The sequence below is a fragment of the Tyto alba genome, unplaced genomic scaffold, assembly GCF_018691265.1.
Source record: "Tyto alba isolate M040663 unplaced genomic scaffold, T.alba_DEE_v4.0 Super-Scaffold_17, whole genome shotgun sequence".
NCBI classification, from domain to species: Eukaryota; Metazoa; Chordata; class Aves; order Strigiformes; family Tytonidae; genus Tyto; species Tyto alba.
In genome coordinates this window covers 22,751,392-22,778,669 of record NW_024881279.1, presented here as the reverse complement: position 1 = coordinate 22,778,669, position 27,278 = coordinate 22,751,392, and the positions used below count along the sequence as shown (strand labels likewise).

General features: G+C 49.0%; 1 protein-coding gene and 1 long non-coding RNA gene across 4 annotated transcripts in view; both read left to right on the top strand.

Annotated features, from left to right (window-relative positions):
• The window catches only part of NRG2 (neuregulin 2), a 212,876-nt gene that overhangs the window by 61,141 nt on the left and 124,457 nt on the right, over positions 1-27,278 (top strand). The window lies entirely within an intron of this gene.
• Positions 13,502-15,043, top strand: LOC122153217. The gene is made up of 3 exons (XR_006165082.1): positions 13,502-13,578; positions 13,673-13,830; positions 14,662-15,043. It is a non-coding gene; the product is annotated as an uncharacterized LOC122153217 (long non-coding RNA).

The following is a 27,278-nucleotide window of genomic DNA, read 5'->3' as shown; positions in this document are numbered from 1 at the left end:
GTGTGATCTTCCTGGGGCTGCTGGTAGCAGCAGCGCTGTGGCAGCTGCTGTGGCTTCTCACCCCAGTGGAGATTAGTCAGGATCCTTGGAGAAGCCTTCAGAACTTTCCCAGTAGATGAGCTAGCTCGATGCTGGGGTGGGGGGATGTACTCAAAGGAAAAATACCCTGGAGACAACCTGGGAAACAGAGAAACCGCTATCTGCTAGAGCTGTTGGGTGACCTTTTTTCTCCCTAGAGTAGTCTTGCTGAGAGGGAAGTGGAGGACCCTTGATGTTGAGATACTGCACTGAGACACTCAGCAGCATGCATGCTGTGTGTCAGAAGCTGCATGCTGCATGCGCGGGTGTTTATGGCAGGGAAATGAGGCAGCTCTGCCACTACCTGTTCCTAAACTATTTCTAGTTCCACCTAGCTGCTTACCCAGTCAGCAGAGAGGAGGGAACTGTGCCTCCTGCCTGTGGATGCAGGGATATTTCCCTCCCCTCCCCCTGCAATCAGATGCTTGCAGAGCAAAGCTTGCAGCAAGCCAAGCATCACTTGCACTCCATCAGACGTGGGTGTCTATAAAAAGCCTCTCTGGGGTTGCGATTGGGTGGGTTGGCTGTGCCACGTGGTCTCTCGTAAGGCCTGTGTTGCTGAGCAAGTGGCATTCCACTTATTTTTGGCACTAATAGTCTTTAGTTAATACATAAATTCAGCTTAAATTCTGGATGGAAAATAAATCCCAAGTGGAGGCTCTGCTAATAAGACGACAGACGCTTTGGGGAGCCTGGGACGCCTGTCAGTGGAGCGGTCGTGGCTGCTAAGATCTGAGAGTAGCAACGTGCGCAGGCACAAGGTCCTTAAAAGTTACCATGAGTTGTCTGACTAAATTAAAGAAGCATTGAACAGATGGCTGAGGTGAGCTCTAACTTTAACTGCCAGAACTGAACTCATTACAGCAGATGCCCCAGTGAGATCCCCAGTTCCATGCTGGCATGGTGAGAAAAGGCAATCAAAGCATCAATTTAGGTCTGACCACTGCAAAACACCCTCCTCTTTGACAGTCTGCTGAAAGGCAAGGCTGGTCTGAGGTCCTCTGTTCTATCTCTTTCTTGCTGGCCCACTGCCAGTCACCCCAAGATGTTTCCCCACACTCTGGTTCGCCCCAGGGAACCCTCACCCCAGATTTGAGGTGTGTTGAGGGCTGTATCTGAGTGGCCATGTCCTTCCAGTAGTGTATGAGCCTGTGAGAGCTGGCAGGGGAAACCTGGCTGTGGTGTCCAAGCCAGGGAGAGTGTGAGATCTTTGAGCTCTGACCTTAGGCTTTGCTCCATGGGTTGGTGCTGTCACCCAAAGGAGGGTCTGGCTGGGACGGCAGATCCCAGTATCCTGTCATAGGGTTTTGTGGCAGCATGCTTCCCACCCAGTGCGATGCTGTGGGGCTCTGTGAGTGTAACAGGATGGAAGGTCCCCAAGCCTGAATTCACCATGCGTAGGATGGCTTTGAGGGTTGAGGCTAGAGCTGACTTATTCCCATGCCCCACCAGGCAAGCTGCTCAGCAGCAGCACTGTTACCTGGTGGTTTCCTCATGCTAGTGCTTTGCAGTGATGGCTACCATGCATACACAGGGGTCTGGCTCTGGAGCCCAGCAGTGGGACAAACCCCAGCTCTTGTCCTTTGCATGACCGTGCTGGAGCCATTTTGTGCCTGTATGCCAGACTGGCAGGCCAAGAGGGATGTACTCGCTCCTGTGTCCAGCTGCTTTCTGAGCTCCTCTCCATATTAACTGTCTTCTGTGAGATGAAATCTGAAATACATTGGATGCTTGTTGAGAGATGCTCTGTACTTGTGAAGAAGCAGCTTTCGAGGGACCTTTCCAGGGTGGTGCTGTGCTGGGAATCAAAGCCACTGGCAGTCTGCCAGCATGTCCCACTCCTGCCCTGTCCCTTCCCTTGGAGCTGGGGTCACAGGGTGCATGCCACTGGAAAGGGAAGGAAGGTGTCCTGGTGACCGGGCTACAAATCCCATGGCTCAGGCCCTGCTTCCCACCTCCTGGCAGGGTCCTTACTAGGTTTCCACTAATTTCAACTCTTTCAAGAGTTGAAAAGAGATGGGATGTTGACCAAGGTTTAGAAGAACAGCAGTTCATCCCTGTCTCTCCTGCTGGCTTGCCTAACCTTGTACACAAGGTCAGCTCCTGCACATTCAACATATTAACCCCTGTCAGGCAGCAATCAGAATTTTAAAGTCATTTAGGCCTCAGGTGGATCTTTCTGGGGAGGTTCAGGTGTCCTAGTTACAGTCAGGACTCATGGTACAGCACTGGCCTCATGAACTGGGGAAAGTCTGAGGTAATTTCTTTCCCCAGGTTCCTTGCTATGGATTTCCACCGGATCCTGCTTCTTTCCTCTGCAGTTTCCATCCGAAAGTGACAAAGAAAGGCTCAATTGGTGTTGGTTTTTTTGTTTGTTTGTTGTTTTTTGTTTGTTTGTTTGTTTGTTTGTTGTTGTTTTGTTTTGTTTTTGTTTTTTGTGGACAATGGTTTGCAGTCACTTTGTTTTCACATTTTCACATGTTCTTGGTGCAGGGGAGTGGGGGCTCATTCTAGAGCTCACTGGGGCTGTATTTGTTGCAGTAGGGAAAGCCCTGGATAGTGTTACCAGTGGGTATCCCTGATTCACAACACAGGGTGGTAAAGTCCCAGCTGCAGCCTGTGGGCAAGATGTAACAACCTTGAGGCTTTGTTGCAGAGCTGTAGGTGGATGTAGCTGTTCCTCTCCTCCCTGATCCTCCACATCTGTGTTCTCATCTGGGACCTGCCTTGTGAACACATCACGCTGCAGTGGAAGCTGCAGCATCAGATGGTGTGGGGTTGGCTCTGGGATGCCTGTTTCTTGGGGCAGGGACCCTGGGGAAGTGTGTGGATGTTTGTGTGTTTGTGCCAGAGGCTTCCTTTGGAGACAGAAATGATCCGTGCTGGAGGCTGGGGGCGGAGAGGAAAGAAATCCCAGCATCTTCCTACCCAATAGCTGCTTGGGATTGGTCGTTGCTAAGCACAGGGGCTGGCCAATGAGTAAAGAGTGGTCCAGGCATGGGCCAGGACATCTTGGCTGGGACTTGCAGTCGGGTTTGTGCCTGTGTCTGAAGTGGACAAACCATGCCAAGGGAGAGCAATACACAGGAATGAGCATTTTGCATGCAGTGCTGAGTCCCGGCTGCCAAAGGCAGAGCTGCATAGATTTGGCTCAGCCCCACCAGGGACTTCCTCCCTTCGTTTTTTGTTCTCTCAGCCACTCACCTCCCTGCCCCTTTGTACTTCAGGTGCCTCTGTCCAGTTGCCCCGTGTACTCTGAGCCCTTATTTCGCACGGTGCCTGTGCTCGCTGGGGAAGCTGTGGCTCCTCTGCCTCTGTTCTGCACCATGCGGGAGTGAGGTGAGAGCGAGTCAGTTCTCAACAGGAAAATCCCAACAACTGTCTCAATAAAATAGTTTTAATAGAACAGACTAAGGAGTATACAGAGTGAGTAAATCTTACGTCGCTTCAGATCCTTGTGCATCATCAGACAGACCCTGGATAGATTTCTCCCACGGCTCAGAGGAGAACCCGTCACTGGGGAGAAGCTCTCAGTTTTGGTCACTCGAGCCATTATATAATTTCCTTGCAAGAAAACAACTCTATTCGTAAAGGCTGCTCTCACGAGAACTCCTTGCTGCACTGCTGGATAAAGGCAAGGCCGCGCGGGTGGCGTGATCGCTGGGACCGAGTGGGAGCTTCCCCCTGGCTCCTCTGTTGCAATGAGCTGGCTGTGTTTGTCCTGTGGCCACGGGATTTGTGCTCCACAGCCCAGCCTGAAGAGTACGTCCAGCACAGCCCAGCCTAGCACAGGCACGGGTGTAGTCAGGTTGTAGATGCATCGCTAACTCCCCGATGCACAGCAGTCTCCTCGTCAGGACTAATACACTCCTGATGCTGAAGCACTCCTGATATGCCTTCCTCCAAATATCCCTGGTGACCTCGCTGGTGCAGTTGGGCGTTCCAGGCTCCAGCCCAGTGTGATGCTCTGCTTGCCCATCACAGAACCTGAGGCTTTCCACATAGCTCAGGCTTATCCTGGCCTCAGCCATCCAGGTTCCAGCCTGAGGTGCCAAACCTCCCTGCACTAGCAAGTGAGAAAGGGAGCTAGCCTGGCATCTTATCTGTTCTCATCAAACTGATTGTGCTGTCGCCAAAACCTGGGCTGTGTCTGTGAAACTCCAACTCCTGGAGTCATAGGACTGCAATGGGTGACTGCAAGTACCACTGTGCATTTAAGGCTGTTCTTTGGTGCTGTTCCCCTTCTCATTGGAGAATGTGTGCTCCCATGGTGCTGCCAGAGATAGTGAAGGAGGAGGCTACAGCCGCAGTCTGGAGGAGGCAGTGATTTGGAGATAGATGAAGGGTTTGTGGTTTACTTTGTAAGGAAAAGGTTACTTTGAATGGTTGGAGCACAGGGAGCTGGAGCCATTGCCCATCACCTCCTGTATAAACAATATCGGGCCTTCTTGGTGGAGCAGCCTCTCCTTCTGCTTGCTCCTTTCCCTGGTGGAAGGGATGACCCACCAGACCTGTGTGCAGCTGCTGCATTGCAGGCTGGAGCCAGTGTGTGAAATCCCCGAGATTGTTGGGTTGCTTTCAGCCTCCTGGACAAGATGCAGTGGGGGAATGGGAGCAAGTGGGTGCTGCCGTGTGGGTCTGGAAGATGTCAAGGGAAGTAATTTTGGCTCCCAAAGCAGGGGAGCGTGGTGGCTGGGATGGGGTGGGAGAGGAGCAAGGGGACGGGAAAAGAACTGATATGGTTGTGAGAGAGCAGAGGAGGCTGATGTCATGGCAGCTGCTGTAGTGGCCTCACTCCCAGCTTGTGACAGGTTTGGATTAGCCATGAAATCAGGGCAGGGGCGCAGGGATGCAGGTAGAGGCCTGTCCACAGGCAGGGCCAGTCCTGCTCTGCCTTCACTCTGCCTGCGGTCCTTGCTGCAGTGGGCTGTGCTAATCCCCACTGGGCAAAGCAGTGGACTGGACTTGCACTTTGATGGAGGCAACGAATGGTTGAGAGAGAATTGGAAAGGATTTATGATGGTGGAGGAAATCACAGTAAACATGTCTGGCCTGGTCCGGGTCAGGGACGCTAGGCTGTACAGAGGGGCTTGCTGCCTGGGCAGGCACCTGGGGAGTTGATGTGATGGTGATGGGGCCGCTCACAAGGGTTTCTCTTAAAGCTCGAGTTCCCAGTGTTGTGGGACTGCACGTGAATCTTGGTTTCCTTGTAGAAGCTTTATAGTGACTGAGACAAGCCCAAGAATATGAATGAGCAAAGCTCATCCCATTAGGAGATGAGTGAAAATGTCCCGGCATTTATTTAGTATCTTTTCTGTGTGCTTGAAATCCAACACCCCACCCCACCCCCCCCCCAGCTTGAGAGTGTCTAGCTCTCAGTTCTGCACTATTTTGGGTTAGCAAAAAGGAAAACCCCCAATTTTTCCCTGTTTGCATGTCTCACCCAAGGTTTCTTCCACTTAAAGCTTGCTTCCAGTTGTTAAACCATGATATGGTTGCTTTGGGCACCAGCATCCGCCATCAGTAGCTCAGTCTGTTGTCCCAAGGCTTTGTTGTGCAGCATCATTGCTGGCCAGCTGGCTCCTCAGTGCTGGCTGAGTGTGATGAGGCAGCAATGCAAGATGAACAGGCTGTAACCCACCATGCTAGGAATCTCTGTGGTCTCACAGACATCATCTGTTCCTCTTGACTTGCCTGGACAGGAGGCCAAGGTTGATGGGCAGAGATGGTGCTGATCCTGACTGCTCTGGTTGCTAATGGGTACGGAGAACATCCTGCTGGCCTGAGCAGGTCCTTGGCTGTCATTGCCAGCTGTGTCTCTGCACCAGCAGCTGGGGTGAATTGTTGGAGCAGTTTTGCTTCACAGCTCTGAGGATGCCAGGACATGGCAGTGTCTGGCAAAACACGGGCAGGCTTTTCTGAAGGAGCCAAGGACCTGGCGGGTGGATGGGAGGCTGACAGCTTCTCCAGCTGCCCTCAGCCTGCTGCAGGGACCACTTTCACCTTCCAGGGTAACGAACTCCCAGCCTGTCAGTGAGGTGTTTCAGAGCTCCCTCTGGTGTCTGGCAGGACCTGCCCACTCAGAAATTACAGGGCTTGTTGGTCTTGGCAGGCAAGAGTTTGGGATGTAGCTGGGATGTACCTGGGGCTTGCACCCAGTTGTGTAATGTAGAGGCAGAAGTCATGGGGTGGCTGTCCCATGTCCCAGATGTTGAGCACTGGTGCACTGGCATAGTTTCCCTCATGCACAATAAGGATAGAGTGGGGAAGGCTAGAAACCTGCCATCAGGTGGAAAAACCTCTCATTGCTGCTGTCTCCAGGATGCTCTGCAGTGAAAGCACAAGCGAGGTGCTTGCCAGAGCTCTGCCTAGAGGTGGTTCTGTGCTCTGCTCTTAGAATTGGAAATGTCTCTGCTCTGCTTCCTGCTGCTTTTCAGGCAGTGTCTTTGGGAGGAGATCACAAGACAGAGGGGAAGAGGACAGGGGCAGCATGTGTGAGGAAGCAGGAGAGAGGGGTGTAGGAGAGATGGTGGAGGTGTGGTGGGGAAAAGACATGCAAATCCTCTGATTATTTAATTTATGATAATGATTTCACCTGATTCCACAGAAGGGTCAGGCAGGCAGTCTGAGTCTGAGTGGCTCACCTCAAGGTCATGAAGCAAAGGCTCCCTTGGAGGGAAGGATGAAGCCAGTGCAGTCCTAATGTGCTTCTGGGCATCTTTGGCTGAGCCCAGTGCCAAGAGGCCTTTGTTTCCTCACGCAGGCTACACCAAAGACTAGTGTCCAGCACAGAGAGCCTCTGACAAAGCTCCAAGGTGACAGAACAATTTGACAGTGGCCTTGTCAGATACTGAGGCATCATTCCACTGAGTAAGGTTTTTAGGCTGAGACATGCATTCAGATACCCATTTAACTGCCAGCTCTAGCCGGCTGTTGTTTTCCTGCTGTTGGAGGATAGGGTGAGGGATGGACTGACCTGCATTTTATTGGATCTACTTGATTTTTTAATGCTTTATTTGCTGGAGATAAAACAAACTGAGGCAGGAGTTGGGCTGCTCAAACAGGCAGTTCTTGTTTCTCTTACATGCTAGCTCTCTTGTGTGTTTGTAGCACATGTGGTTTGCAGTACTGCAGGACGGTAGGAAAACTTGGCTCTCCTGTCCCACTGGGTGCTGGACAGACCAGGGGCCTAAAGCTGACTCTGGCAGTGCTACGAACTGCCCCCGATCAGGAGCTGGCTCTCCATTGCATTCAGCATGCTCTTTGGAGCTCACAACTAGAACATGCTGTCCTAGAAAACTGTGCGTGTTAGTCCCAGAGTCTCCAAGGCCCTTGCTCCCATGTAGTGACATCCAGTTGCGGGAAAGTAGGACAGGAGAGACCTGGTGCCAGCTCTGACGTGGTGCCAGCTCGGCTGGGGAGGAAATGACGAGGTCTGTCAGCTCCTCTACAGTTGCTGGTCTGAGCCTGATGTAGTTTTTCCCCATGGGCTTGAAAAAACAGGGAGGGGAAACCAAGGTAGAGAGGGTAAAGGCTGGTATCTCAAGCTGGCCTGAATGGCTTTTTTTTCTATGCCTAAATATTTTTCAGATCCTAATTAAGGACTGATTAAGCAATTAGTATCACCTTTGTCTTAATTAAGGTTAATAGGCAGCACCTGTTACTAATGGCAGGCCATGATGGTTGTCTGAAATGGTCCATATCAACTCTAACTTGCTTAGGGTGAAGCTTGATCTTGCCACAGTGTTGTGGAGAAATCTGTCTGAGATGAGATATTCAGCTGTAACACAAGTATCACTTTGTGTTGAAAGGGACTCTCAGATTAAAATCGTACCTGGAAATAATAACGCGTTCCCTTGCATTTGTTTCTAATAGCACAGCTGATGAAGTGAAGCCAGGGGACATTTAGAAATCAAGTGCACTTGTCCTTGTTTTTCTTCCACCCTGTGGTACTCCCTCATCTCCCCAGTTCGGAGGAGGTGAAAGAAGCTGTCAGTTTTGGTGCTGTGCTATTAGATTCCTGCTGGCTGCTGGTTGCAGTGTAGCCAGCTCTCCCTGTCAGAGCTGTCTCACTCCTGCAGAGCCTGGCCAGGCGTGCCAGTGTGGGATCTCCTGAGGCCCTGGTTGCATCTAGGAAACCAGTCTGGGGTACAGGAGCAGCCTGGGAACAAGTCTGGGGCTTTCTACATGTCCTGTTCTTATTCTGCAAGCTGAAACAACCAGGATACTTTTCAGTTGTGGTAAAAATATACATCCCTAACTCCTTTGATTATTAAAGGATTGTTTAAGTTTTACAAATACAGCTCTTCTGCAATTTGGGTGGTGTATTTGTGCACAGTACTGTCCATTCCATCACTTTTAGCCCAGCTCTACTTTGACAGAGATGACACCAATATACCAGTGCTTTTTTTTTCGGTTTGTCACAGAAAATGACAAACACACAGCTGTCTTCTTTGTGCTTATGCCTGTGTAGACACCCATGTGCAGATTCCGTAAATATATATATCTTAATAATCATAAGCAATGTGTCCAGGGAAAACTGCTGACACTTTCCCTTCTAAAACTACGCTTTTCTGCTCCTTGTGTGATTTCAAAGAATTTCCCGTGGGATTGTTTTCCAGGGGTGGGGAAGCCAGTGACAGGCAGCTATCACTGTGCAGCATTGTCAAGAGCTTGATGCAACTTCCAGTTGACTTCTTGCACACCTGCAATACAAAGCGGTCTTTGCTTGTCTTGATCTCCAGGCTGCAGAGATATCCTATGCAGGGATGCTAAGGAGTGGCTCGATAAAAGACAGTGCTCACATAAATTGTAACAGCAGTGGGTCTGGACACAGGCCTGGTGGTTTGCAAAGACTCTGCCACAGCAGACCAGTTCTGTAGCCCTCTTGATCCCCACATTCACCCAGGTGCATGGAGACCCCTTATGCTTTAAGCTGATACAAGATGAGGAACCCTACTAAAAGCTAGCTGTATCCTCTTACATGAGCACCAGTGCTGGGAATCACAAGAGATCATGGAGGATTCAGAATGACTAACCGAGAGAAGTGATGAGCTGTGCCCTGGCACGGGGACATGCAGGGCTGGAGGGACCTGAAAAGACAGCACCTCTTACAAGGGACTGCTTCATACCTACTTGGAAGCAGTGCTGTGAGAGATGCTGAGAGATTTTCAATGGCATTCAAAATCTCCCAGCAGGTGAGAGACTGCTCCCTAAACTCATTTTAAGGGGGGTAAATAATCTGAAAAATAGGTGTGGAAGGGGATCTGGAGAGCTCCAGCCCAACCTCCCACTCGTAGTTGCCTGATGCAAGGTGCAGCATCAAATGTAACTGAGGAGAATCTGGAGCAGGTCCTGGACTGGGGCAGGGGTTGATGAAGACGTTCACACTGGTAGCCATAGTTGTAGTGTTTGTGCAAAGTCATTTGTACAGCCTGAGGGTTTGGTCTGTTAAATCAGGGGAGACTTTGGTTATGGAGTAATATCAGGTTCTGATCTAGGTGAAGCATCTTCCAGACACAAGCTGAGCTTTGGTATAGGGACCCAAAGGTAGAAGCTGCCAGGCAGGCTGGAAGAGTCTTGAGGTGTGGGGTGGTGATGGTACTGATGAGGCTGTTGCCCGGGACACCCTATCTCATCTGCTAGAATGGAAATGGGTTTGGAGATATGTGTGGCTGAGTGTCCTGCATGCCTAATTTCTCCATCTCAACAGCAACTTTAACATCCAAGCTGGAATAAGGTTGCTGAACTTCTGTGAAGTCCATGTGAAAAGGCAGACTGCTTAGCTCCAGCACCCTGACAAGGAGGTAAATCTAGGGCCCTATCAGACTTGGACACTTCGGAGGCACAATCCCTCACCACTGCCTCTTGTAGGGCATCTGCTGAGTCTTTCACAGAGGCCTTGGAGGAGGGGGATCAAAAGGTCTCAGCTGTTTGGTCTGATCCTTGTGCCCTGTTCCAGACCTGTCCCAGGGAATGGGCTCCATCCTCCTTTCCCCTCCTTGCTGTCAGTGCCTCTTGGCCATCGTTCCCCTGCTCTGGCTGCTCAGCACAGTCAGGAATTGCCGGGGTGACAGGTGACTGGACGAGACAGCCTTCCCTGCCCTTTGCCTGTCTGGAGTTGCCAGACACCAAGCAGATGGTTTCATCTACACCCAGACAAGGCTGTGTCTACAGGGTTGACATAGGAGGCAGAAGAGACGTGTGAACAGCTACACCTTCCCTCTGTCATTGCCTGCTTTCCCACCACTGTGCTGTGGCCAGTGAAGAATTTTGAGGAATAAAGAGAGGGGTCAACATGTGGAATGACTGAGCACATGGAGCCCCTTGGTCCTAGTCCAGGTCTGCGGAGGCCAAGCGCCATCAGAGAAAGAAGAGGGCTCAGCTGTTGTGCATAACGGGGACTCTTTTTGCAGGGGTTGCCAGTTACACACTGACCATGGTGTTCGCCAGCTCCCGAGGGAGGAAGCAATCTGTGTCATCTCACAGCAGGCTTCTTTAAATCTCAGCCTGATTAAGCGGTGGCAATATGGGCTGCCCGATATGAAAGAGCCTTTCCCGAAAAGGGCCGATTGTTAGTGCAGAAATAGCCTGTTTAATTGTTTGCATTGCCCTGCAGTCAGAGGCTGGCTGGTAGCACACGAAATCACTGGGTTCTGCCTCCAGTTGAGTAGGAATCTGGAGATGAATAGCATTCATCAGCTGCTGGTGCTGGTTTGGGTACAGACTGAGTCTGTTGGCCATGCACCTGGAAAAGCTGCATTTGAGGGCTTTGGGTTTTTTTTTTTTCAATCTCAAGATGTCTGAGGGATTTTGGGAATAACCACTCAGCTTCTGACCTCTTGTCTGTCCTTGAAAAAGCACTATTTGTGCTTTCCATGGTGGGGCTGTGGGCTAAAACATCCATGGAGTGCACAGAGAGATGCTGAGTCTTGCAAGGTGGCTTTTGTATAGAAAGAGGAGGTGGTGTGGTAGGTCCTTGGAACAGTTGCTCCTGGATTTATGTGCTAGATTTTAGACACATTTGTGAACCTGGCTAGTGGTTTTCCATCAGCACATTTGCTGAAAGCTGTTTCAGAGTAGGTCTGAAAAGGGATTTTGATACTCAGACATCTGATGAAAAATTGCTGTGTGTAGTTACGTCAGAGTTATTTATTCATTGCATAGAGATAAAAGCTTTTTTGCTAGAGCGCAGTCATCTTAGCTTATGGCTGTTGTTTTTCTTAGTTTCTTGTGTACTTTAGGGATCTAATTAATTATAGGGAGTGACTGATGCTCAGAAAAAAATACAGTTCAAGCTGAGCTGGTGTTTTCTTCATGTTTCTTTGCTTTCATACAAAGTAGTGAGCCAGGGCCTACCTTGGTAGCAGGTACTCAGTATTCAACAGGCAAGAGTAAAATATTGTCAACTGCAAGTTGTCTAAGGTAGTGTGTTTGTGCTGATATACAGACCAACATAGGTGATTTGTGGAGCAGAGAGGTATTGAAGCAAAGTCCAGCATTTCTCCTTTTTGGCTGGTGGTCACTATGTAGAAGACATAAATTAAGGGTTGTCTGCTGGGATCCCCTGGAGATGTGATGAGTTTGCGACATGTTGGTTTGGAGGACATCAGCCTCAGGTTTTGCTACTCTGCTGCCCATCTGGAGGTGGTTACTCTTTGTCTGCAGGTTCCCTGTACCGCACAGAGAACGGTGGGACAGCCTGGCGCACTGCTTGTTTCAGCATGCTGGTTAAAAGTAACATCAAACTTGGAGATATTTATATGCAACTTGTCTTTGAAAAGCTTTCAAGGAGGCCTTTACAGATGAGATATGTAGGTTTGCTCGCTCCCTGTTGAAAGGCAGGAGTCAGAATGTGTTGTAACCTCTTGAGCAGCGCTGTTAGATAATTGCAGGGCAACTGCATTCTCTAGCTTAGGTGGGCTAAGGAGCAGTTTATAGGCAGCAGGGAAGGCACTGTCAGGGGTGGGATCACTCTATACTCACCTCACTTCTTGTAGCCTTTACCGAGTTGCCTGCCACTGCCAGGAAAGAGCACTAGTTTTGGCAGACTGTTGCTCTGACCCAATACAACTCGTCCTGTGGACCAGGTACAGATGCCTGAGATTCCTCCAGTGGTGGAAACAGAGATTCAGCATCTACTACCAAGGGAGTCTGTTCTGTGAGCAGTCCCTGACTCCCACGCCACATGATGAAGAGTGGCTTAAGTCCACAGTGCTTGGGGATGACCACTTCCACACTGTGTAATCTTTGCCCCAGGTCTCTTCTGGGTCCCTCGTAGTGCTCACTGACTCTGAGACACGAGCAGTAATTTCTGTGGTTTCAGCAGTCCCAGATACCTGTGATTTCAAAGAGGTATGACAGCCCAAGCATCTGTCATCTTGGAGAGGCTGAATTAATCTCCTCCAAACTACAGCCCCTGTGCAAAAAAACTGTACCTGCAGTGAGGATGGACAGTCAGAGACTGGGACCTGGGAGCAAGACAAGGAGCAAAGATGTTGGGCACTGCAGGCATACCCAGAGGGAGCTTAGCAATGCCTTGGTACCCTCCCAAGATGTTTGTTTGAGCCCTCCTTCCTGTCCATCCCAGCTATTCCTCTTGCCTCCCTGATGAACGTTGCCCTGGACTGCTTGGACAAGTACAGGAGGCCTCGGTTTTCATGGAGGGGTCTAGTTTGAGACCCAAAACTTATTTTGATGTAAGTCCTAGGATCTACAGCCACTGTCTGGCAGAGGGGAAGCTCCTTCTCTTATCGAATCATGTTAGGGCTACCTGTTTTATTCCCCAAGACGCTTAAAGCCTCTAGAGCCAGATGGCAGATGTTAATACCTTTCTTTGGATTTAGGTGATGACATGTCATACTGAGGGATGCTTTCCTATGCAGATGCCAGCTGTCACATTCAAGCATGGTGGAACCAGCCCTCTGGGCTTTTTGCTGAGGGAAGCAGGGCTTGCCTGAGTGTGCAGCACTGAAGGCCAGTTGGTCTACCTGGCCTGGAGGTAGTGTAAAGCCACTCTGGCTTCATGTTGTATTTCTCATCGTTCTCTCTGCCTTGGGGACAGGCCATGTACCAGCAGGGCCTTGATTGCTGTGATCATTTGGGCTGTTCAGAATCTGATGGGTCTGACTATCCCACCCCCAAACACACATTTCTATGGTCTTGTTCCCTCTCCTAGTAACAGCCCTGCTATGTTCATGTCTTTCCCAGTCTCCTCCTTCCTGTCCCACAACGTACTGATCATCCCCACCTGCACCAAGCCTAACTCCCCCCACTGCCTGCCCAAATCTCTCTGCAGCTCATCACCACCAGCGTGTCCTGACAGGTTGGCAAAATTTGCAAAATGAAAATGTCTTCTACCACATTTTTCAGTTTTGCCACCAAATTTTGACAGAGCCAAGAGCCTGGAGCTGCTTCTGCCTACCCTGTGTGTTCTCGGTGACCTGGAGGGGACCTAGCCAAGTCTCTCCTTAGCAGTTACCAAGCTATTCTGTCTCTCATGTAAGTGCTCTTAAAATAATGATCTGGTCCTAAGCAGCTGGAAGAGTTCAGCTTTGAGACTGATGTTTTCCCCCATCTCTTTCCTTTCTTTCAGACCATGGTGCTCTGGGAGGAGAGGGCAGCTCTTGGAGGACGCTAGTCGTGAGGAAGCCTCTTGCACAACCACAACTCACTTGACTACTCCGATCCCAAATTCTGCTGTTTTTAAAATAGGCAGTAGACTGGCAGCTGGGACGTGTGAGAGCAGAGGAGGTGAGTTCATGGGAAGAGGAGAGCCTTCAGTTTAAGCGCTTGGAGACCAGCTGGTGTTTCACTGGGATCCTGCAGGGTTTTTGCTGTAGGTGAGAAGGGGCTGTCCTAGGGAGCAGGGGCTCGGGAGAGTGTGACCCCGTGGGGATTTCATTTGCCTTTCTGGACACACCTGAGCTGCTCATCTGGTGTCTTGGCCTTGTACTGGGTTCGTGTTTGGAGAAATGTGCCCAACCTGTTATCTTGCCTCAGCCCTCGGATTGTACTGATAGCCTTCTTAATGACAGGACTTTTTGTTAGCTCCTTCCCAGTTGTTGCCTTGAACTCTGTGGCCATCTATTTTTGAATGTATTTCCTTTCTCCCCATTTCTAGACTTATCTCCTGTATTACTGCAGAAGTGTTTGGGATCCAGCCTAGCTCAGATCATCAGCATGATGGGCCTGATTTTCTAGCCTCACCCTTTACCTTGATTTTGGGGTGAATGATGAGGATAATAGAGCACTTTGCAGCTGATTTAATTTTTGCAGGGATTTGAGTTCCCTGAAAAAACTCCCTGGATAGACACTCAGCTTAATCATGATTAAGGCCAACAAAAATCTGGTAGCTCATCCTCTGAGCAAAGAGGGGCTGTGTTTGATCAAGTAGGTGAATCCTGGGTCTTCTACTGGAAACTGATAGTTTTCAGGGCCTTACTTGGTCTGTTTTCACTGTCTGGGCTGTACTACACTGGGAAGACCTGCTGGATGACACACCAGTATTCATGAGGGTGCCTTTATCTGGAGGATGCTCCATCTGTTCCACAAGGTGTCATGGTTTTCTCTTTAACATCCTAGGGATTGTTTTCAGGATGAGGACGTGTGAGGAAGGAAGAAGAGACTGAGGATGCAGATAGAATGGAAGAAAATGACAGGCAATTAAACGTCTGTAGATGAGTGGATACAGCTTTAGAGATTGAAGGTCGCCTGCTGGGTGGAGTGATGGAAGGAAACACCACATTCACATACGCCAGGATTACAAATCCAACCATACACTCCTCCTCCCTTGCCCCATGTTAAATTTGCATTTAATACACATTTTTAGCCTCTCCATGTGTAAACTTTCACACAGCTCTGTACTATACCTTTATGGCCTCATCCACTGTTTCCATCTCCCAGAACCTCTGGTCTGGTTTTGGGGGAGAAAGCCTATAAAATAAAACTTGTGCAATCATACAAACTGTTTGCTGTGCCAGTGTTTTCTTTGGGTGATGTGTCTGCGATGTGTTCCTGTATATGCATGACTGTGTGTGTCAGAGTTAATGTGCGCAGATGAAGGATAATTTGCAGGTAGCTGTGCAGATAAAAAATGCATCGAGCGTCAGTGTTTGCTTCAGAAGATGTAATACTTTTGGGGGGCTTTCATGAAACATCCTCTTATGAGAGTGGCTCTGATGCTTTCTGGACACTGCAGCTCATGGGCAGAAGCTATGGATCTATGACCAAGTCTCTCTGTGCTCACCCCATGCAGGATGGAAACCCAATGACTCGGCAGGACTGTACTTGATGTGATTAACAAACAGCACCTGGAGTAAATTCCTCTGTCCCTCCCATGGCGATGCTTTATACAATCTCCAGGGCCCAGGATGAGCAAGCGTGGGAGAAGAACTGACAGGACATGCTGGCCTGCTGCAGGGCAGCATGTGGGATTGGGGTGGCTGCTGGAGCCAGGCAGGTCTGGGAGGGTGGTGGGAGAGGCTGGTGTGGCTGGGGAAGGCCTGCTGCGCTCAGCAGCACCCAGGTCTCGGGGATGGGTGGCCCCTGAGCCTTCCTTGTCCCCCACTAGGTGGCACTGGGAGCCCTGCTATGGTGTCCCTGTCCCCCCAGCCACACAGCCTGGCCTGCCCCTGCACCCCTCCCCTTCCAGGACAGTACCCACCGCTCTTCTGGACAGGGAGCAGGGCACGGAGGGGCCTGTGTGTTGCACACCGGCCCTTTTTGTCTGGGATCTGGTGTGTCACTTGGGAGCTGCTGTCTCACACACATCCTAGGAACTAATGCCTCACACAGTATCATGCCAGAAGCCTGTGCCTCATACACTGACCCAGCCACAGTAGGAGTCATTGCATTGTGTGTCTCACTGGGAGTTGGTGCACTGTGAGAGTCCTGCTGGGAGTCCACTGCATCACAGCTGTCCTGCTGGAGGCTGGTGCATCACCGGCCGGCCTTGCCCTGCTGGGAGTTGGTGCATTACAGGTGTCCTGATGGGAGCCAGCACATCACGCACACTCTGGTGAGAGTCCGTGTGTCACACATCGGCTCTGCCTTGCTGGGATTCAGTGTGTTTTGCATGTGTTCTGCTGGTAGCTGCTACCTTGCACACTGTCTCTGTGCTACTAGGAGTTGTTGTGTTGACTGTGTCCTGATGGGAGTTAGGGTGTCAGGTGTGTCCCACTGAGAGTCTTGGCACTGCGTGTATCCTGCTGGGAATCTGTCCCTTGTGTCCTACTGGGAGCTGATGCATATTTTGTGGCTCAGCCCCACTGGCGCCCAGTACAGCACGAGTGTCCTGCTGGGGGGGCCAGTTCATCACACCTGGTGCAGTCAGGGCATCAGCTGGGAGCTGGTGCATCACACGTTAGCCCTGTCTGTCTGGGAATCAGTATGTCACGTATGTCCTGCTGGGAGCTGATGGGTCCCATGCATCTCTCTGGAAGTGTGTGCATTGCCCTCCAGCCCTGCCCTGCTAGGAGTCAGTGCAGTGTCTGCTGACTGTTCCTCATGAGAAGTCAGTGAGTCTCACATGTCCTGCTGGGAGCTGGTGCACCATGGGTATGCTAGGACTCTGTTTCTTGTTCCCCTACTCTGCCTTGCACGGACTCAGCACGTCACACGTTGGCCCTTTCACTATAGCAGCTAGCACACTGCATGCCATGTCCCCTTCTCTCTGTGCCAGTCTTGCACAGAAGCCCATTCCCCGTGTTTGGTCTCCTCTCACCCAGTCCAGCAGACCTGATCTCCGGCTCCCATGATGAGAATCAAGGACACCTGGCCACAGCTTGCTCTGCTGAAGATTTCCTGTCTGGAGTGGACGCAGGGATGCCATGGCACTGTGATTATTTTAAATATCTGTAGCACTGAGAATTAAATGGCATTAAATAAGCACACTCCGCATCCCCGTCATCCTCTGCTGCTATTCCTAGGAGCAGCAGCAGGTGACAGATGTCTCTCCACGCCTGTCTCAGGTGCCGGTGTTGCTCTCTGCCTGTCTCTCTCCCACACCCCATGCCCTGTCCCCTGGGACCTGCCCTGGCAGCCTTGCTGTCTCAGTGCCACCAGCCACATCCCACAGTGGCTGGAGCTTCCCCTCTCTTCGTGGATGCTCTCTGTCCCCACTGGGCCCAGCCCGCTGCGCGGTGGAAGCCGTGGTGGCAGGCAGGGGAATGCCTGTCAGCAGCAGAGCTGGGCTCAGAGCTGCCAGCCCCTGCCTTGCCATTGCAGAGGGGGCGTGCACAGCATATCTGGGTCCCAGCCATGCGGTAAGGAGGGATGGCCTCAGCGGGACAGACCCTCTCCACACAGGGTCACCCACGGCACCAGGTGGGGTTCTGTGGTGGCTGTTACGTCCCTGTGTGTGCGCCATTCCAACACAAGGCATGCAGACATCCTGTCCTTCTCTTATGGCTCCCCAGACTCCATGCCCTTCCCTTGGGTTCCATGCCCTTCCCTCGGGCTCCATGCCCTTCCCTTGGGCTCCGTGCCCTTCCCTCAGGTTCCATGTGCCTCCTGCAAGCTCCATTGCCTTCCCGCAGGCCCCATGGCTTCCCTCAGGCTCCATGTCCTTCCTTTGGTCCCAGTGCCCTTCCCTCGGGCCTCATAGCTTCCCTCAGGGCTGTGGGCATCTTCCCACTGATTCCCGTTGCCAGCTCCCCATTGCTGTGGCCTCTGTCCCTCAGGGAACCTCCACACCCCCACACCTGCTCACTTCAAACCTCCAAATCTTTCCTTCTCTGTGCCCAGGCTTCTGCTACTCTTGGTGCCTTTCTGATTATCCTGCCTTTCCGCCAGCACTGTGGCTGGTGGCTTTTTTCTGGGGGATGTGGGAATAAGGCAGCCTTCATGTGGGTGGCATAGCAGAGAGAGATGCTTGAGGGAAGGACAATGCCATGGGGACTGAGGGAGAGTTCAACCATTCTGTAGGTCTGGGATTCTTTGGTATAAGGCATATAACATGAACCTGAAGCAGGCAGCACTGCTGAGTGGGTGAGAGCTGGCAGCAGTTATGTGATGCTTCCCTCCTTCTCCCTTGCCCTGACCAGCCATGGTAAGGGTAACACAGGGGCTCAAGGCCTGTTACTGTGGCTCTCCCCATTCAGAGCAGCTTTCTCAGGCTCCCTGCAAACGCAGAAAGGTGTCAGTGCTTTGGGGCCATTCCTAGACTTTCTGGAACTGGAAGGAGAGGAAAAAAAAAAAAGAAAGAGAAAAGTCTCATTTTTATCCTGCTTGTCGTTTGACTGAAGTTGAGTGCAGCTGTGTTATGGGGCTGATGGGACAGAGGGGACAGTGCCCTCTCCCAGGGGTCACGTCAGGCCTCTCTGATAGAGTCCAAGCATGCGTCTATGCCATACAGGCATGTGCAGGGACTGGTCCAGGGTTATGCCCTTGCATGAAGCTGATCACGGGCTAGGGAATGCTGGCACCCTGCCTGCATTGCTCCTTGCCAGTGAGTCGCTGCATGACTGTCACCCCAGTGCCTGCGTCTTCTCCTCTGTAAGTCAGCGCTGGCCTGGGCTCTGGTGTGAGTGGGAACAGAGGGCAAGTGTGTTACCGTTTCCCACGCAGGAGAAAGTTAGACACCTGCTTCAGGTCCCTGTTTGCAAGGACATGACCTAGAGGTGGGGAAAGGGACTGGCGAGATGTGCAGGCAGTTAGGTACATACACATGCACTAGCCAGCCCTGGAAGGGCCTGCCAGGCTTTGCTTCTCCACACGTGGCTGAGTTCCTGGGCCAGGGGAGTTTGGTACCTCGGCAGGTTATTTGCTTGCAATGGGAGAGACAGGTAAACCAGGAAACTGGGTGTTGTGGTTTCTCTTTGGTAGGCTGCTCAGCACCACCAGCTTCTTGATGACTTCCCCACAGTGGGCTGGGGAAGAGAATCAGAAGGATAAAAGTGCAATCACTTGTGGATTGAGATAAAGACAGTGTAAGAGTTAAAGCAAAATCTGCACATGCAAGCAAAGCAAAATAAGTTATTAATTCACTCATTCTCGTCAGCAGGCAGGGGTTCAGCCATTGTCAGGAAAGCAGGGCTCTATCACACATAATGATGACTTAAGAAAACAAATGCCATAACTGCAAATGTCCCCCCCCTTCCTTCTTCTTCCGCCAGCTTTTATTGCCAAGCATGGTGTCATATGCTATGGAATATCGCTTTGGCCAGTTGGGGTCAGCTGTCCCTGCTGTGTCCCCTTTCAAATTCTTGTGTACCCCCAATCTGTTTGCTGGTGGGGCAGTGTGAGAAAGAGAAAATGCCTTGACACTGTGTAAATACTGGTCAGCAATAACTAAAACAGACCTGTGTTATCAAAACTGTTTTCATCACAAATCCAAAACATAGCACCATACAAGCTATTATGAAGAAAATTAACTCTATCCCAGCCAAAACCAGCACACTGGGGAATTTCAAGAAATAAATTACCCCCCCTCCTCTTCAGTTATCTGTTTATGTTTCTCCTTGATTGGAAAACAACTGTGAAGGACTTGTAAAGAGCTGTTATGCTTCCTGCGTCAGGGTCTGCAGAAGTGAGGTGGATGCAGTCTCTTGGTACACATGCTACTCTTGTTCAGCTAGAGCCCTGGGTCTTCATCTGTGCTACCTGATGGTCTAGAATTAGTAGAAAGTCAATAGTTACGTTAACTTCAACCTCTCTTCATTTGTTTCCTTTACCCAGCTCAGTTTGCTTTTATCCCTGAAGCTGTAATATCTGTTTTTGTTTCTAGCTAACAGTGACTAGACCTGGATTTAACAACCTACTGCTGTCCCTGGAATGAAAGCGGGAGCTGGAATGCTGGTTTGAGCTGTGGCTGTTCTCTGTTGCATAGCTGCTTTTAATTCCTGAACTTGCTTTTATTTGATCAACGAGTGCCAATTGCAGAGTGCACACGTGATGACCCTGCTCAGGTGACCGCAGCCTCCCAGTGCTTTTACCTTGAGGTCACTCTCAGCTCAGACTAGATTTTAACTGAGGACTGGTGAAGCTCTCTGCAGATTCTGTTAGCAGCCTCTTGAGCTTGGTGAGACCTGTTCTTGCAGAGCAGAAGCCTCAGAGAGAGCAACTAAGGTAGGTTCGGATATGCCAATGAAATGACTATAGATGCCAGAGAATGGGTCCTGTGTAAAAAAAGTTGCCTGTTGTGCCTAAAAACAACTATTGCAGTGGTGCTGCAAGGTTTGGCCAGACTGCTTAAATGTGCTCAGGTTGTCACTAGAGGGAGCAGCATATGATTTTTCCTTAATCTTTAAAAAATTACATGATGCAGAAACCCAGCTGGTAGAGCGGTTTGGCAGGAGGCATGTAGGATAGATGCTGCAGTCTCTTTGGCTTCATAAACATAGGTGTTTCTCTAGCTGCAAGGTAATCTTTTGTCTCTCTCAGCCTAACAAGGTCTGGGGGCAGAGGGCAGAGCTGAGGACCTTAAAAGGGTCAGTTTGCTAAGCGGGAATCACTTTCTTGACCTCCTTTTGACTCTTGGAAGTGCAAAGTTTTGAAGGTGGATAGAGCCCTGACAAGTGCAGGCACGGTATGCTCTGCAGGGGAGATGGCCGGAATGGGACAGATGTTGGATTTAGTTGGCTTTGTTTAGTTGGCTTTTTTCTTTTACTTTGAATTAACTGGGCTTGTTCTGTCTGTAAGGGGGCTGGTTTGACACATGCAGCTGCTGGAGGTCTCCTTCAAGAGCTCTCTGTTATCCAGATTCTGGTACCATTGCCACTTGCATGGCTATACTGTGTGGTGATAAGTTTCATCTCTGTGCCATGCTGTGTTGCAGTGGACACATTCAGAGGTACCCCTCCAGGCCTAGAATCTAAATACAAAATGAGAAGCAAGGGAATAGAGACAATGCAAGGAAACAAAGAGACCATAATGGTATCCTGCCTTGCCTTGAATTGGATAATTCCCCTATGACTATTTGGTGGGCAGTGGATTACTCAGTGGGAGGAAAGGGGTCTGGAGTCAGTCCTGTGAACTTCATTCCCTCATTTGTAAAATGATGTTGTGAACATCTGGCTCACACATGGAGCGTGACACTTGGCTCACAGAGGCATATAAATGTTTTCAGATCCTTGAATGGCTGTTGCTGAAATGCGAAGGATCATCATTAATGAAGTCTGCAATAACACTGACGGAGCATTTGTGTTTGCTGCAATTTGTAACTATGTTCTAACACTTGTTAACGAATGCTATTGTGGGTTGCAGTGCGACCAAGGAACACTTGAGGATAAACATGACCAAGTGGTTGTTCCTGGTTCATGCTGCTATTTATCACTGCAGGTGTTGAAACACATCATGTTGTGCAGCAAGGCTTTAAATGGGTGAATAGGGTAAGAGGGGAGACTTAGCTACTGCTACTTCTTTGTGTTTTTTTCCATCTGTTCTGCTTAGACGGCAAACACAGGAAAATACCATAATTGGATGATATAACAAGATCTGTTGTGATGGGGAGGTGAATATCCATGTGACATCAAAAAAATATAGCTGGTGGGCTGGAGGTTAGTTTTAGACAACGTGGCTTCGAGTAATCAAGAGACCTAGGTGAGGACCTGAAGAAGAAGCAAATATTCATACATAAGCTAAAGTTGAAAGGATAGAATTGAGATTAATCAAACAAAGGCCTACACATATGAGCAAGGAGTTCATAACTGAACTCAGACATATAAAGGAGGCATACAAGAGGTGGAAGCGGAGGCAGATGACCTAGGAGGAATATAGGGTTGCTGCCTGATCTTGCAGGGATAGGGTGACCTGGAGTTGAATCTGGTAAGGAGTTTGAAGAGTGACAAGAAAGGATTCTGCAAGTACGTAAACAGCAAAAGGAAGACTAGGGGAAATGTGGGCCTGCTGCTGAATGGTGCCAGGGACCTCGTAACAAAAGACATGGAAAAAGGTGAGGTACTTGGTACCTTCTTTGCTTTAGTCTTTACTGGTAAGACCAGCCCTCAGCAATCCCAAAACCTTGAGACCACGGAAAAGTCTGGAGTAAGGAAAACTTACCATCAAGTTAGGGAGCACTTAAGCAAACTGGACCTACGAGTGTTTAAGAGACTGGAGCATATCTCATATGAGGAGAGGCTGAGAAGCTGGAACTGTTCAGCTTGGAGAAGGAAAGGCTCAAGGGGATCTTATCTATGTGTATAAATACCTGATGGGAGGGAATGAAGAACAAGGAGCTAGACTCTTCTTAGTAGTGTCCAGTGACAGAACTGGAGGCAATGGGCACACAGGAGGTTCCATCTGAACAAAAACCCCCTTTTCTACTGTAAGAGTGATCAAATACCAGTATAGGTTGCCCAGAGAAGATATGGAGTCTTCATCTGTGGAGATACTAAAAACCCATGAGACTCATGCCCCCACCCCACCATGCCCATCAGTGCCCATCAGTGGGCATGGACTCCTGTGCACGCTGTGACCCACAATGCCTTCTAGATCCTTCTCTGCCCCTTCTCTCCCCGTGGGACTGACTGCCCTGCTGAGAGCTGGCATGCTGTATTCACACTGACTCAGTTGTTTCTTCATTCTTTTCTGACTGCATCTCCCAAGTTATTGAGATTGGTTTGAATCCAAAGCCTGTCCTGTGACATACTGGCAATCGCTTCTGTACTGGCATAATCTGCATGATGAATAAACCTGCTTCCTTTTCTGTTATCTGGCTGTAAGTAAAAAGGCTAATTAGGATTGACCCAAACCGCATCTCTGTGAATCCTTACTTGATGCATCTTCCATCAGACATCTATGACTACTCTTTAAATATGTTTTTTTCTAGATGTTCTCCCATCATATTGCCATTTGAAACTCCCTTAACTTGCTTAGGTGATTATCGCCAAACAAATACCAAAAGTTTCACTAACACCAAGAAGTGATAGCTGTTGTTTCTCCTCATCTACATAGGTTCTTTCGTCTGGCTATTCAGGGAAGCTGGGTTGGTCTGAAGAGGTTGTGTTAGTTCCCGCACCCTTCCTTGCTTGACTCCAGTGCTTATGGTAATGAAAAGTTAGTTGGTTTGTAATTGCCCAGATTTTCTTTTCCTCTGTTTTGTAAAGCATAACTTCACTTGCCTTCTCTGCAGTCTTCTAAGGCTGCTTGGTTATCTCTGGAGCCCAAAACTCAGCAACCTGCATCCGTGTCTTGAGATAAGGCTTGTCAGCCATGTTTCATTGGAAACTCTTTACATAGAAAAGTACTCCTTACTCTGCTCTTGCCTTATCTGAGGGTTAAATCTTTTCCTCTTGTTGTTGATAATAGTTCTGCTGCATCAGCTGCTGCTTTTGTCTCACACTGGTCTTTGTGACCTTCAACATGTATCCAAGACAGTTGATAGCATTCCAGCTCTAAGCAGTGGACATGCCATGTCTCCCCCTCATGACTGAAGGCCTTAAAACAATTACTCACTCTCACTGTTCCTCCAAACCTAAGTGTCTTGATTTTTCAACTTTGTCCTTTTGTGCTCAAGAGATTGCTTTTAACCGCTCCTGTTGTAATCTAACATAGTCTCAATTCCTCCTTCTGAACTCCACAAGGATCTCATGATTCAGCTGTGTTGGTCCCCTCCTTTTCTTCCTGTCTTTTCCCTGGCAGCAAGAGCTTGTTCAAGACCTACTTCTTCAACAAACCAGCAGATCTCTCGTTGCTTTTTTGTTTCTGTAGTTCAGCCTTCCAAGATATTCATACCAAAGCTCAGAGCTTATGGTGGTTTGCTTTTCTGAAATCAGCATTTCAACTTTCCTGGCACCCCTCTGAAGTCTCCCCCTGCCCTTTTGGGTCAGTCAGTCTCACCAATGTTGCCTTTCATGTCTGTGTTTTCCCCAGTTCTCCACACTGAGTCATTCCTGAGAGTAAGCCTATCAGTCACCTGCACTGTTCCTATCCCACCAGATTGTTCTCAGTATGTTCCAGTTTGCCCTTCTGTCCCCAAAGATACTACTCTGCATTGTTGGGACTTTCTGTAGGTCACTTGAATTATCATTTGAATGTGGGATGCATGAAAGTTTTCTTCTTCCTGGTTTACTCTGTGGTACGTAGCTATATAGTAGATACACATCACAGAGCAAAGATGACTTTGCAAGTGTTCATTACTGCAGTGTTGCTAGATCTTCCAGAAGCATCATCAAACTCCACAAACTATCGTCCTTCCACTGTGTTGACCAGATGACCTGCAGGGTGTTTGGGGTCTTCATATGTATCTTCTTATTGCCAAAGAGGATGCTGACATCTAGCTTGTGGCAATCAAGACTTCTCAAGGTTCCTCTAACTGAGCTGAGGGATTGCAGGACACTTCACATGGAGATGTCTAAATCATGTAGCACAAGTAACTATTATGCATGGCTGGCATGGGAGGGCTGTGGTGAAACCCTTTAACCAGGAAATCCTTCTAAAGCAAACTAGAAGCCTTTTTTTCATGCATTGGTGCTCGTTTTTTATTCAATTTAATGGATATCAGACTAGAATGAAATAGTGTGGAGCTCTGTGGGATTAGCAAAGACACTAGTGACTCTGCTGCTGTTAGTGGATCAGAAAGGCTGCTTTACTGTATGTTGAATGAGTAGAGATAATCTTCTGTTGAAGGGCTGGACTGTCTGTAGCTTTCTTTGAAAACCTGCTGATGTTCAGCTGGGCCAGGCTGGGATACACTGTGAGAGGATATCCAGGCCAGTATCATAGATGCGGTGGTGATCGTAGGGCATCTAGTAGTTTGCATCTTGGATACAGTGGAGACTGAAATAGTGGTGGGGACCCTTGTGCTACCAGAATGCTACTATGCACAGTTCTTGTTGAGGCAGCAACTCATTTTGTAAGTCCAATCTCTACCGTAGAAAAAGACACACAGGAGCCAGAGCTGACTATCCCAAGGATGTCCATCTTCCTGCCACTACGTTGCTTTTGCCAGAAGTCTTTCCTTTCCTTGAAGTTCTTAAGCAAACCTTGTCTGCTTGCTGTGAGTTTCCTCTTATTTCATGATCACTCGATAGTATTCTCCTTTCTAGTACACCAAGTGAGTTTTAAAGCGTGCCCATTTTGCTTGCTATGATGACTCAATCCAACAGTTTTTTATCTTATTTCATGAGAGCATTTTTCCCTTTTCCCTTTCCCTTTTCCTTGCTTGAAAGCTTATGAACTCGTCTTGTAGTTTTCAGTCCTTCACTTGCTTCAGCTCTGTGTGGCATCTTGTTCTCTGTGAAGGTGCTAAGCACTAGGAAATGCAGTCATCTGGATCCATAGACCATGGGCTGGTGAATCTAACCTTGAACTAACTGGCATAAAGAGAATTTCTGCCATTTTATTGCTTGCTTTTCCTCTAAGGGACCAGTTACTTTCAGTGCCCCTTTGGCTGCATACAGTCACTAACTTCCTGGGTATGAGATCATTTAATTATGACAATGAATGTATAAAAGAGAACTAGTCTTTTAGTGTTGGTGTAAGCAATGAACATTTGTTTGGCTCTCAGGACTGTTAAGCAGGAGATATAAAGCGCTGTTTCACCACAAGACATAGAAGTCTACAGAAATAACTGCCCAGGGCCAGAAAGAAGGATGTGGTTACAGAGGAGACTATATCTGATGAAAAGAGACCACTAACCTGTAATGCCCAGGCTGGGATAGCAATCAAACAGGCACTTCCCAGTGTGTCCGCAGCTCTCCTTACTGTGCACTTCAGGGAAGATGCTCATTGCAGTGTGTCTTGAGTATGAGGGGTTAATATGATAACGCTGAGCTACACTAAAGCAGTATGCATGATAATACAGCTAGCTCTTCTCCTGACATAATCACAGACCTGAGATCAGGGCACCTTCCCTGCAGTCAGACATAGCGATTGCTGGTACCAGTCACAGGTTATAAACTAATTTTGGCAGTTGGCCATAAAACTGCTCCTTTCAGTGAGACACAGAGGCGTCTGGTGTCAGCCTGACACAAACCATTTGACCAGGGAAAGGCCTCTCTCCTGGTGGGATGGCAGAAGGGCTGATGCTGTTAGCAAAAGTAAAAGTATATAGACAGAGGCTCATAATAAATATTAAATGCCTGTTATCAGGCCTGGCATTTGCTTTGTGGCCCCAGCATTTTAGCCTGCTTTGGTGGTTATCCACGGAAGGCAACAGGTTTATCAGCAAGTTCAAGCATGTTTGGACTGCAAGGTCTCTCCTGGAGTCTGGCACATGAAATTATCCTAATCTGCCTTTAATATCCCACTCTGCTCTGAGTGCCATGACACACAGTCTCTGCCCTGCACCTCTGGTTTGGGTTACTAGCTGCTCACAAAAGGCTTTAATCCTCTCTCCATCTCTGTAAATACTGCAGTTACTTATTTTTCCTCCTTCAATGCAAAAGTTTGTCAGGGTGCCAGAGCCTGTGGGCTTACATGGCAAAAGAGACTGCAGCTGCTTTTCTGGGGAGCAGGGTGGGCTATGCTTGTATGGTGAAGGGCAGTCCAGAAGGGAGCATGGTGGTTGTTCAGCCCTATGCTGCCCAGACTGCCATTCAGTGCTGGTGGCACAGACATGTGGAGCTGTGTCCTTTCAGCCTGAAGGCTCCCTATTCCTTCAGTGGCTCTTTCCACAGGAAGGTGGAGGATGGGTCACCAGGGTCACCCAGAGAAGTGGGGGATCTCCATCATTGGAGATTCCTGAGTAATAGGTGCAGGAGATGCAACAAAACTACTGCGATGATGAGGAAATTGAAATTAAACAAACAGTTGTTGTAACCATCTTCTTTCAAATGGACTCTCTTGGTCCTTAAATCACCATGTGTTTGTTAATAGTAATAGAAGTTTTGCCAGGATAGAAAATGAAGGATCAACTTCCTTCTGATCTCTTGGTTTTCAAAAGATGAGTGCGCACTCTGCTCAGCCTGGTTCATTAACTGTGTGCTCCCAGAGAGTTCAGTTTCACTTCCCATATCCAAATCAGGGATTAAGAATAGGGTGGTAATTGCTGCTGGTCCACCTCATTCCAGCAGATTTTAAAAAAGAAATGAGGGGAAAAAGTTCACATTTTTGATAAGGTTTTGGTCTTTTTTTTTTCCTGACTCACTGGCACAGGAAGCCAAACCAAACCATTCTGGAAAGAGGCAATGTGTCTTATTAAAAAACCAAAACAAATGACAGAACCTTACCAAAGCTAACAGGTTGCTAATGAAGCTTCCTGTCTGAATGGGATTGTGCTTGTACTAGGGCACCTGCAAAGTGTTTTCAATGTTTTTCCT